We start from the raw sequence: 14,342 nt of genomic DNA, 5'->3' as shown, positions 1-14,342 counted from the left end.
CACATCCAACAACTACCACCACATCCAACAACTACCACCATCAACATCCAACAACTACCACCACATCCAACAACTACCACCATCAACATCCAACAACTACCACCACATCCAACAACTACCACCAACATCTAACAACTACCACCATCGTCATCCAACAACTACCACCATCCTTTAGACCACCACATCCAACAACTACCACCACATCCAACAACTACCACCATCGTCATCCAACAACTACCACCATCCTTTACACCACCACATCCAACAACTACCACCAACATCTAACAACTACCACCATCGTCATCCAACAACTACTCCCATCCTTTACACCACCACTTCCAACAACTACCACCACATCAAACAACTACCACAAATCCAACAACTACCACACATCCAACAACTACCACACATCCAACAACTACCACACATCCAACAACTACCACACATCCAACAACTACCACACATCCAACAACTACCACACATCCAACAACTACCACACATCCAACAACTACCACCACATCCAACAACTACCACACATCCAACAACTACCACCACATCCAACAACTACAACCAACATCCAACAACTACCACCAACATCCAACAACTACCACCAACATCCAACAACTACCACCACATCCAACAACTACTACTATCCTTTTCACCATCAGCATCTAACACGATCAAAAATCAGAATCCTTCAAATATCACCATCAAGAAAACCAAAAGTATTTAAATCTACACCACGAACTTTTGAATCTACCACCAAACCGCAGCATCAACATCTACCACCATATAACAGTCCCGAACACCAAAAAACATCTCCTACAACCTCAGCTACGTTCTTTACAGTTTTTTTGTACAAACACCATAACTATCTAAAACCGAAGAAGTAGTGTATTATTAAAGGGAGATAAAAAAAATCCTGTAAGGGAAACAACCCTGTTACAACAGTGAGATTAATGAAACATAAAAGCCACCGGTAAATTATAAACACACATGATCTATCTGGTTTATTAATCACGTGCTAGTTATGTCTCTTTGGCTTTTTTCGTGTATAAAGGGTTAAGTAATAAAATGACGTCATAGAATGGCTTACGATGTATAAACATTGACTCAGTTAGTGTGTAGTTGTGGGGAAATGGGTGGGGAAGAAAAAATAAGGTAGGGGGAGTAGATTTTGGGTAAAAGGGATTTCTTACATGATGGGAAATTCGGATGATTATGGATGAAGACGGAGAGAAAGTGCATGGAGATAAAAAGGAAACAAGAAGACGATAGAGTAAAAATGATGAAAAGTGGTAATTGGATAGGAAAAACATGGAAGGGGGGGGGGGACGGAGGGGTGGGGGAGGTATAGGAAGGAAGGAAGGGGGTAAAAAATATACGGGGGAGGAAATTTAGATGGGGTTGTGTGGTGATGTGTGGGAATTAAGTAGCCGACGGAGGTGGGGGGGGGGGGGTGGAAGGGGGAGGGGGGTAATTAGGCGTGTAGAAAGTTGAGAGTGTGTGGGCGTGTAAGTGGTTGTGTGTGCGAGTGTAAGGGCTGTAAAGGTATGTGTGTGTGATTGTGTGTGTAGATGTTCGTGTGCGTGTGTGGACTGTGTGCAGTTGTGGGCGGTTTGGTGTGTGAGCAATTGCGTGGAAGACTTATTGAGTGTACGTGTGATGTAGGTTTATATATTGATTAGATGAGATTGTGTGTGTAGTGTGTGTGTGTGTGTGTGTGGTAGCTGTGTGTGTAAATAATACAGCTAAAACAAGGTAAACGAAAAGATTCTTTAGTCAGCTCATTGATCAAATATATATGTCTGCGTTTTTTACCCGTAAAACAAACACAACATAAACATAAAACATTCATCAAAGTATGTAAAAATAACTTTGAACCATTGAAACACAAAAAAAAAAAAAAAAAAAAAAAAAAAAAAAAAAAACTCCCTGTAAAACAGACATCATAAAAAAGAAAAAATCTCAGAATAAATGGGAAGTAACTATAAACAATTCTCCTAACTGTAAAGAACGGTAACTCCATTTTGGCGGGTTACAAGTTATCCCCCTTATCCGTATAGACCGACCGGGAGAGAATAATTATTGATTGTAGGTCTTAGGTTGGCCGGTCACATCAAAGCCGATGTTGAAACTGTCGTCTGTGTATTAGATCGTGGTAACACATAGCGGGCTAACAGAGGCTGGTGCTAGATTTGTTTTTTATTTAGAATCTTAAGTTGGGCACTTTTAGGTTGTACAAAACAGGTTTTGTATAGAGATTTTATCTTTCCTGCACGTGTTCTTGTGAAAGATAGGGTTAGGATAACGCGAGGATTAGGAGTTGAAGGTTAGGGTTAGGTAATGAATGAGATAAGGGTTAAAGCAAGGTTTTTATTATAATCTATTCCGGTTGGTAACCAAGCCACATGGTGCAGATGAAGTAGAGCCAGTGAGGTAGCTAGGATCTTTGGGCCCCTATGCAAAAAGTGTAGCGACCCTTCCCGGCGACCGGGGACAAACTTTCGATTTGCACCCACCCCTCAGACTTTCGATTTGCACCCACCCCCTCAGACTTTCGATTTGCACCTCCCTCCCCTCTCCCCCAAACTTTCGATTTGCACCCCCCCCCCCCATCAGACTTTCGAAAAAGGGCCTTCGGACCCTATGCCTTGCTTACGCTAGCTTTACGCCACTGAGTAGAGCTTATAAATTTTAATGACCACTGTTTATATGGGATAGTGTTGTTAGAATATGTCGAGCCGCCTTTGTTTCCCTAACATGAGTCAGCTACCTATCAGAGCTGGGTACTTCACACTCTAGCCTGGAATTCGAACTGGAGACTTTTGGATTGGTTGTCTAGCGCTCTACCACTCGATCACGCCTTCCCTCCTTTACTATAGCTCCTCCACAAACCTTATAACTTAACAATAACTAATATAACCAGACAGAACTTTATATTAAAAACAACGACAAACTAACCATGGGCCATAAAACCCCCTTTACTGGCATATAACATGCACATTCCACATTATTCCAAACTTATCCCCTATCATCTATCCCCTATCATCTAGACAATGTATCCACGATTAGTTATCCATCATCCAATGTTATCTACGTACCATTAGTATAAGTTACCTATTATATATGAAGTTGTTGTCCATTATTCACTCACTTATATGCGTGATCCCCACCCTTTAATTGACTAATGTCTACATAGTATCCACCATCCATAGTCCTCTATCCATTATTTACTGCTCCGCTAAATCCTTTATCTAACGTATCTTGTGAACTATCCTACATCCACTATCCATTATCCAGTCCATTGTCTACTTTCTACTCTCCACTATTCTCCGTCTACTATCAACTATCTGCCAATTTTCTATTAATGATCCACAAATCAATATCGACTCTTCTTAACCCACTGTTCCAGAGTTTCTTCCAGGCACCCCCCCCCCCCCCTCAAAGAAAGTCTACCGCCCCCCCACCCTACATGAACGAAAGGGAATTTATATATAGAAAATATATATACTTTTACCAGTGTTAACCCCCCCCCCCCCCCAAGGAAAATGTAGCCCGCCCGAAAATATCAAGTGCCCCCCCCCCCCCCCCAGAAAAAAGTGTGGAAGAAACACTCCACTGTCCACTATCCACTTCCCACATGCCACAATCCAATTCTCTTCCATGCCGCACACATAGATACAGTATCCACTCTATCCAATAACACCACCTTATCCACACTCCACAGCTATTGACTCATCCACCCGTGTATTCTTAACCCCCTAACGCCGCCGCCTATTTCATCATCCGGCTTCCGGTTAACCCTTCCACCCCCGTCCCCTCCCCCACATATATCCAAACACAGCTGTAATTACAATCTGTAGACGGATTGGGTCACTGTGACATGTGCATTCTTCTTTTATTTCTTTCTTTCTTTTTCCTTTCTTTTTCCTGTCTTTCTTTCCCCCCCCCCCCCCCCCCCATCATTCTCATGGAGTCCGTCTGTTAAGCTAAGAAGAAGAAAAAAAATAAAAAAAATTAGCGTTTTAATTTTCATCGCTTGCGACAATTTATTTATCCCCATTGTAAAGCAGTGGCTGATGTTGTTATCTAGATAGGACCGGTGAAGGTGTATGTGTGGAGAGGGGGAGGGGGAGGGGGAAAGGGGGAGGGGAAGACATCTTGTTTTATATGTACATTTGTCATACAGGAAATTGTATTGTGTGATGTAGGTTAGATAAATAATGTACTTTTACAGTTATCATTGAAATTAAACGTTTGCTTATAAAACAAAAACTAATTAGCCTAGATCCCAACCGTGCGACCTAGTTGTCTGTGGGTCCAACCCACTCCAACCCTTTCCTTTTTTTTTATTTCCACCCTTCTTCCCTCCCTTCTCATAATAAACACTTCTCAGACATAAACATTACATAATAGCTCACGTGTAAACATAACCTCACCTACATTTTCACGGATCGTCACACTAACAATCAGGCGCATATGTATACATACACCAACACATACGCATGCCCTAGTATGTATATATATAAATATATATATATATATATATATATATATATATATATATATATATATATATATATATATATATATATATATATATATATATATATATATGTATGTATATATATATGTATATGTATGTGTATGTATATATATGTATATGTATGTGTATGTATATATATGTATATGTATGTGTATGTATATATATATATATATATATATATATATATATATATATATATATATATATATATATATATATATATATATATAATGTATATATATATATGTATATATATATATATATATATATATATATATATATATATATATATATATATATATATATATATATATATATATATATATATATATATATATATATATATATATATATATATATATATATATATATATATATATATATATATATATATATATATATATATATATATATATATATATATACATATATATATACATATATATATATATATATATATATATATATATATATATATATATATATATATATATATATATATATATATATATATATATACATACACATACATATACATATATATACATACACATACATATACATATATATACATACACATACATATACATATATATACATACACATACATATACATATATATATACATACATATATATATATATATATATATATATATATATATATATATATATATATATATATATATATATATATATATATATATATATATATATATATATATATATATATATGTGTGTGTGTGTGTGTGTGTATATATATATATATGTATATATGTATATGTGTATATATATATGTGTGTGTACATATATATGTATATATGTGTATATGTATATATGTATATATATATATATATATATATATATATATATATATATATATATATATATATATATATATATATATATATATATGTATATATACATATATGTATATATGTATATACATATGTATGTATATGTATGTACATTATTTTATTTTCAAGACGAATCCTTAACTCTTTAGAACCTGTGTTCAGCATTGTCTTAAAGATTAAACAGCAAAATGACGTCAACGGAAGTCATAACTTTGTACTTCCGGCGTCCTACTGTTCCGAGAAAATCGATGGTTGAGTGATGCAGTAAAACCCCGAGACCCACATCCCATAATTTCTAACGAGATGGAAATGAAAGGGCTCTTAAAATAATGGTGGTGGTGGTGAGGGGGGTGGGGTTATTGTTTAGCCAGCTTTGTGCAAGAGTTCAAATCTCTACGATACATCCGTCACTGTCTCTTGTCTACAGGATGTCGCTGAGCCAGCCCATTTATATTAAGTACCTGGTATTAGTCGAAACATTTTATACATGCAATACTAAAGCATAGTTTGTATTTGGCATAAGCAAATGACAACACACTGCATGAAATATAAGTACCCAAATTTAATGATCCGTTTTAGCTATTTCAATGTAAAAGGTAAGAAAATTAACAAAAAGCACCCCCCCAACACACAAGCACCAATATTAATCACCCCCCAAACAAAAAAAAAAAAACCCAACCATTTTCACGCCGATTCAGCCCCCCCCCCCCCCTCCCGCCCCTTAACGAGAAAACCCGATGTTTATAAAAAAAAAATACATAACGTAATATTTTTTAAGGTAGACAAAGCTAAAGCAACACGTGAGATTTTTTTTTACTGTTGTTATGTAACTCGGATGAGTAATGTTGATTTAACTACAAACTGTGATTGTGGGTAAATCGATACACTACTACATGGATAGACCTCTTGTGCTACTGATATTTATTCTCATTACTAAATATTATTATATGCCATAAAAATTGTAAACCCACCATTTGATTCCAAAGTGATTGCTCGCCTTGAATTGGGGCAGTGTTTGGATGATATATCACGGTAGTGCTGGTTGAGGGGGGGGGGGGTACCGGAGCTTTATATAAGAGAATCTGATTTCATCGCCTTAAATACAATCAGTACAAGTAAGCATATTATATAAGAGTGGAACTATCATTTTTCCTACGACTCATATTCATTGTGAACAGAGTTTCTTCCATGCATCTCTCCGGAAGATCGTCTAACGCCACCTCCCGGAACGAAATAGAATTTATATAGAAAATAACATACCTTTACCAGTGTCCGCCCCCTTCCCGGATAATGTATTATGAAGTCCACCCCCCCCCCCCCCCTAAAATTTCAAGTGCCCCCCCCCCCCCAATGGAGAAAAAAGTCTATAAAAAAACAACTGATTCTGAATGAATTGGAATCACCCTGTGAATCTCGCCCCCCCCCCCCGCTCCCCACCCTCCAGAGGCGCCCGGGGACAAACTTTCAATTTGGCGCCCCCCCCCCCCATATTTTTTATATTTATAATTCAAAATAGCAGATAAAATGAGCTTATTTTGGCGCCCCTAGGTTCGGCGCCCGGGGACATATGTACCCCCCATTTGTCGCTACACCCTTGCCACCATCATTTTTACTACGCTCTTGGTAATGTTGTTAAGAATAAAAATAAGAAAAAAAAAACCACATGAACTCTTAATGAAGGAGTAATAACATGTCTGTTTTTGATGTTATATTTCAGGTCAGAAAGTCGACAAGTCGAAACTAGTTTTGTACTTCCAACTGGATTACATGAAACAAGGCTGCTCATCTGTGATTGGTCAATTCTGAGCACGTGACTTCACCAAAGGCATCTACGTCATCGAATGTTGATATTTTATTTCCTTTAGAGGATTTCGATTGGAGAATCCAATTTAAAAAGAAAAATATATTTTATCCATTCTGGAATAACGGTTGTGTTTTAAATAATTATTCAAAAATATTCTCTGTGCTGTGATTGGCTATTACTTCCAGAGGCTCAAATTTAATTGGCTGTTTTATTGTGAGAGTATACTATTTATAAAAGTGATATCTATTTATACTTACCCCCCTATTTATACAGTATAAAAGCCTTTTTTATATTATTTATCCATACATAATTCTAAAATCTTTATTATAACATACTAACTGTTTAATAATACGTGTTAACGGTGTGAAGTTTTTGCATATATTCTAATTGTAGGCCAAATATTTATATTTATTTCGCTGTTTACTTCCAATTTTTTTAACAAACGGAGTATTTCCGGTGTTGATAAGGGTGTGTCAGTGTAGTTTCGGTTTTAGTGTTAAAGCTTTGGAGTCGCCACAAACATTAGTCAAAATATAGCCGGATTGGCAAGGACCTTCGTAGAAGGAAAGCCCACTGTGTTATACATCCCCTCGGGTCAGAAAATTCATCGCCACGCCTCCGTGAAGCCGTACTCCCGAGGACTCGCCGCCCCAGCCACGCCCCTCCCGAGCCCCGCCCACACCAGCAGCGCCCCGCCCATACAAATGCTCGATATGATGACCGCACTGATCCCCGCCTCCCTGATCCAGGACACCCACCTGTCCCACCACTTCGCCCACCCGGCCCACAACCCCGCCCCGCACCACATCATGCCGCCCCCGACCTCCTTAAGCCACGCCCTCAGCCACACCTCGCACCCGCCCCCTGTGAGCCATGGCCAATCATCGTCATCAAATGCTGTCCTACCAATGAAGGTAAGTTTTTTTCTTTACCATTTTAATATGCTATTTTATTTCGTATCACTTAGAATCTATGTAAAGGTAAAACTGATTCGACATAGGCCTACTATGCCAGTATTTAAAAAAAAAAAAACAAATAATCATAAACATAATAATAAACCGATTCATTAAATCCCCACTAAACTAGGTACTCTACATCTTCCATTTTACTGTAATACAAATATCATGTCATTCATCTTATGTGTTGCATTCCCTACAATTTTCATTTCATTCCTGCTTATCGCATATTATTCCTTACATTTAGCATACAATTTCCTATATATTAATATTATTCCCTAAATATCCTATATTATTCACAACATAACGAATATACCCTACATGGCGCATATTATTCCTTACATAATATTATTTTCTAAAGGCTTATATTTAAGTTTTTTTTTATTCTTTACATAGCCCAAATTAAATATGCCTATATATCCGATATTGTTCATTTCCAATATACTCCATATTATAACTACATATCCCTTATTATTATTCCCTACATATCCCATATTATTCACTCCGTATCCCATATTACTCCCTACATCTAAACCAACTCCCCCCCCCCCCGACCATCACACCCACCCAACAACCACATCACCCTTGATTCGATCATACCCCGTACAACCCACCCACCCAACAACCACATCACCCTTGATTCGATCATACCCCGTACATCCCACCCACCCATCCAACAAGCACATCACCCTTGATTCGATCACACCCCGTACAACCCACCCACCCAACAACCACATCACCCTTGATTCGATCATACCCCGTACATCCCACCCACCCACCCAACAAGCACATCACCCTTGATTCGATCATACCCCGTACATCCCACCCATCCACCCACCCAACAACCACATCACCCTTGATTCGATCACACCCCGTACAATCCACCCATCCACCCACCCAACAAGCACATCACCCTTGATTCGATCATACCCCGTACAAGCCACTCACCCACCGCGGCCATATTTGCCCAGCCGCCATTTTGTTTGTCTGTCAAACGTCAAATCAGCGCGGGATGCCAGGATTTTCCCCCGTGTATAATCCAGACCCGAATTAACGAGCCTTGACACAGGCCAGATCAGCCCACGGCCCCGGGGTGGGGGAAGGCTGCCACTGAGGGGTGGGGAGGGTTGCCACTGGGTGGGTGGGGGGAGGCTGCCACTTGGGGGTGGGGGAGGCTGCCACTTGGGGGTGGGGGAGGGCTGCCACTTGGTGGGTGGGGGAGGGTTGCCACTGGGTGGAGGGTTGCCACTTGGGGGTGGGGGAGGGCTGCCACTGAGGGGTGGGGGAAGGCTGCCACTGGGTGGAGGGTTGCCACTTGGGGGTGGGGGAGGGATGCCACTTGGGGGTGGGGGAGGGATGACACTTGGGGGTGGGGGAGGGCTGCCACTGAAGGGTGGGGGAGGGTTGCCACTCGGTGTGTGGGGGAGGGTTGCCACTAGGTGGATGGGGGAGGGTTGCCACTCGGTGTGTGGGGGAGGGTTGCCACTCGGTGTGTGGGGGAGGGTTGCCACTCGGTGTGTGCAGTAGCGTAGCGAGGGGGGCGGGGGGGGGGACATATGTCCCCGGGCGCCAACCTTAGGGGGCGCCAAAATGGGTTGGAAAAATAAATTGAAAGGTTGAGGGGGGTGCAAATCGAAAGTTTGAGGGGATGGGGGGGGGGGGTTGCAAATCGAAAAGTTTGTCCCCGGGCGCCGGGAAGGGTCGCTACGCCTCTGGGTGTGTGGGGGAGGGTTGCCACTAGGTGGGTGGGGGGGAGGGTTGCCACTAGGTGGGTGGGGGGAGGGCTGCTACTGGGTGGGTGGGGGAGGGTTGCCACTGGGTGGGTGGGGGGAGGGTTGCTACTGGGTGGGTGGGGGGGGGAGGGTTGCCACTAGGTGGGTGGGGGGGAGGGGGACTGCCACTCCAGGGACATTAAACTAATCAGGGTAATTAGTACACGAACTAGCAGAAGTCACAGCGTCTTCACATCTGCTTGCAGGGCGGGGTAGAGGCATACTACCCGTCCCTGGACTCAGCCAGTGTGTTTTGTTTTCAGGCACTGACCCCGCCCCTCCCCCCATCACAGGGCACGCCCACTGGATATAAATAAAAAAAACAACTTTATATAGAAAATAGCTTACTTAAACAGGTGTCCCCCCCCCCCCCCCAACCCCGCATTGAAAACTTCAAATGCCATCTGAACCCCGGATAAAATGTCTGAAATCTTCCTTTATCCTAGGCTACGAGCGCTTTCGTTGACAAGTCAATATAGTTAACCAATCAGGTCGATACATGATGTAGACGAAGAGTTCACTTGTTCCTGTGACCTCGACATATGAAGGGATCGTGTGGTCAGCACTATGTCTAGCTGCTTTACTTTCCCTAACGTTAGTCAGGTACCTATCAGAGCTGGGTAAAATCAGGGACATTCTACGTACTCGAGAAATATATATATGTATATATATATATATATATATATATATATATATATATATATATATATATATATATATATATATATATATATGGACTTGGAATAAGGATTAGGCAAGGCCACTAAAAATATTGAAATAACATCTTAATTTATTTATCGTTATTAAATAATATCTAGACGCGGGAGGATGTTGAAAGCCTTTTGAAATCAATTCGAGCCTTATGCGTACAGCGTTTTTAAAATATTTCTTAGGGTTCATGCTTGCAGCTCTCTTTACCAACGCATCTACGAATACTAATATTACATTCCATCTATTAAAACTTAAGAAAATATCCTTTCTTTTATCAATCAATATAATTTTACAAAGAAACAACAACATATAAACATATATATATATATATATATATACATATATATATATATATATATATATATATATATATATATATATATATATATATATATGTATATAAAAGGAGAAAAAAAAACAACCTCGAATTAATCGCATTATTTTACGTCACACACGATACAAAAAAAAATATTTTTTTTTTAACCAAGTTCGTAGTTCCTGGTTTGTGAGGACCCAGCTAAAATGGCAAACCGTCCATTGTCAAAACTCGTGCCATAGGTATAAATAGATCGGCTTGACATTTAAGTCTTGTCATTCAAAGGAATGCTCTTTCATTCATGGTCCAAAAACCAGTACAAAAATCAATGCTTAAGGTTAGACACACATATGAATTCGATTTCTTCTATTGATTTTTATGCCAAGGAAGCTGGTATTTCAGATTCTAAAACAAATGTGCATACATACGATATATATATATATATATATATATATATATATATATATATATATATATATATATATATATATATATATATATATATATATATATATATATATATTCTTAGGCTATATACATTATTACATTATATGTAAAAAGCAGACAAAAATCAACGACAACCACATTTTAACTCGAATTGATTAGTCCCAATATATTTTGATATTTATATTTTGGCAAGACCATTAAATTTAATGAAACCAATGGGGGTAAAAATAGGGGTGGTTGAGTCGGTAAAGCTCATGGTTGCTAAACCGATAATTCTCGAGTTCAAACCCTCTGGTAGATAAGGCTCGATCCCTTCCAACACTAAAAATTAAGAACGAAGAAGGAGAAGAAAAATAAAGTAAATAAAAATTTATTTCAGTATTTTAGTCAATGGAACTGCAACATATTAAATTCGCGATGTTTTTTTTTTTTTCTTTTAAAAATAATGTCATATATTATTTCTTCTGGTTTTTTTTGTTTGCAATATGCATGCATTTTAAAAAAAAAATTATTATTCCGAAGAAGGCCTAAGATCGAAATAGGGAATTGTTCTAAACGTAAGTACGACTACAAGAAACTATAATTCTGCTGTATACCAGTCTCTTAAAAAATGAGTTTTTACTCTTGGAATAAACAACACAAGACAAGTTAGAAAAAAAAAAGAAATATAGGGTTTTCCCGATTTCTTGATGAATTACTACGAACTATCCATACATAAGCACAATCCATTTGTTTTTTCAGTAACCTGAGGCGTTAAAAAAAAATTCTTACCAAGACATAGCTACAAGTTCCTGGAGTTTTCCCCCTTGTCCATGTAAATTGGTTGCCGAGAGTCATTCCCCTTCCTGCGACACACAACACCCCTCCCCCTCCCCCTACACACACGCCTCCCACCCGTCTCCCACACACGAAAATTTGAAGTCTATTAAAGATTTTTTTTTATAGCCTCCCCTTATCCGAACTTACTTCCCCTTGTCACGTGCTCGATTGGCTCATTACATTTGGTCTCAACGTCTGCAATGTAAAATTGTTACCGGATGTCGTCCAGCCGCCATTTGTTTTATATTCAGTGGCCAGAATTTTTTTTTCTTTGCTTGTGGAAAACAAAACAAGTTTTCCTCTCCCCTACACTAGCCCCCCCCCCCCCCCCCCTCCCCCACACACACTCCCCACTCACACCCAGCTTTCTGAAAGATGTATTGCATTTTTCTTCACGCAAAAACAATGAGTTGAAATATTTTCGGTGCTTATACTGTCTTCGACGGGGATTTATTGAAGCATAGGGACATTTTTATAGGGTTGAAATGTTGGCAAGATTTTAGTTATAATTAAGGTTAGACTTGTTGTTAAGATAAGGGTTAGGATTTGGGTCTTAGTTTTGGATTTTTATTTGGGTGTAGACGCAAATTCAAGGTTAATGATAATGCTAATGAACCGGTTTTGGGGCTAGGGTTAGGGGGCTGGGGTTAAGGGCTGGGGTTAGGGACTGGGGTTAGGGGCTGGGTTTAAGGTCTGGGGTTAGGGGTTGGGGTTAGGGGGCTGGGGTTAGGGGTTAGGGGCTGGGGTTAGGGGCTGGGGTTAGGGGCTGGGGTTAGGGGCTGGGGTTAGGGGGTGGGGTTAGGGTCTGGGGTTAAAGTCTGGGGTTAGGGGTTGGGGTTAGGGGTTGGAGTTAGGGGCTGGGGTTAGGGCTAGGGGTTAGGGGCTGGGGTTAGGGGCTGGGGTTAGGGGGTGGGGTTAGGGGCTGGGGTTAGGGCTAGGGGTTAGGGGTTGGGGTTAGGGGCTGGGGTTAAGGGCTGGGGTTAGGGCTAGGGGTTAGGGGCTGGGGTTAGGAGCTGGGGTTAGGGCTAGGGGTTAGGGGCTGGGGTTAGGGGCTGGGGTTAGGGCTAGGGGTTAGGGGCTTGGGTTAGGGCTAGGGGTTAGGGGCTGGGGTTAGGGGCTGGGGTTAGGGCTAGGGGTTAGGGGCTGGGGTTAGGGGCTGGGGTTAGGGGGTGGGGTTAGGGTCTGGGGTTAGGGGTTGGGGTTAGGGGTTGGAGTTAGGGGCTGGGGTTAGGGTCTGGGGTTAAGGTCTGGGGTTAGGGGTTGGGGTTAGGGGTTGGAGTTAGGGGCTGGGGTTAGGGCTAGGGGTTAGGGGCTGGGGTTAGGGGCTGGGGTTAGGGGCTGGGGTAAAAGTGCATTGGATAGGGTAGGGTTATTTGAATATAATTTAACATGGGCGTGAAGAACTACCATTTTGGACAGATGAAGTAGAGTTCCCCAATACAAGTCCGAAGTTGTGTCTTCTCGGAATTTCTACAACACGAGATTCGAACTCCCGACCTTTGATAAGCGGTCAAGCGCTCTACTGTTCGACCACGCTTTGGGTCCGTTAATGACCCGGTTAGTCACATGACCAAGGTCACTAATTTAATTTGATTTCTAATTAGTTAACGAATACAAGATTTCTTTGAAGATCCAGTTTGTAGTCGAGCCATTGTAGGAAGAGCGGGTAATCGATACTTGATGTGAGGTATTGATTAGAGCGATCAGGGTACTACGTGGAGGGGGGGGGGGGAGAGAGGTGATGTTAGGGAGGTATCGGAGGAATTATTGAAGGATGGAAAGTAGGTAGAGTAATGAGTAAGGTATTTAATGGTGAAAGAAGAAATTTTGGGGAAAAAAAAACAAGATATCAAGTTGTATAGATAAACAGACAAACGGACGAACAGACACTCAAACAGAGATTCTTATAGACACAGAAAACAGACATACTTGTATTCAAGTAAAGACATATAGACACCTAAGTATCGTGCCATATACATAGCCTAGTAGACATAGAGAGACACATACAATGACACTCAACATATAGACACTAGTTCAATGTTGTTAAATGCTCATGTTGGCATGCACGAATTTGCATAGATGTATAAATGTATGTGTATATAAGTGTGTGTG

Source organism: Physella acuta, unplaced genomic scaffold (genome assembly GCF_028476545.2).
Source record: "Physella acuta isolate Inbredline_101_S28 unplaced genomic scaffold, ASM2847654v3 ptg000475l, whole genome shotgun sequence".
NCBI lineage: Eukaryota > Metazoa > Mollusca > Gastropoda > Physidae > Physella > Physella acuta.
This window is presented reverse-complemented; position numbering follows the sequence as displayed.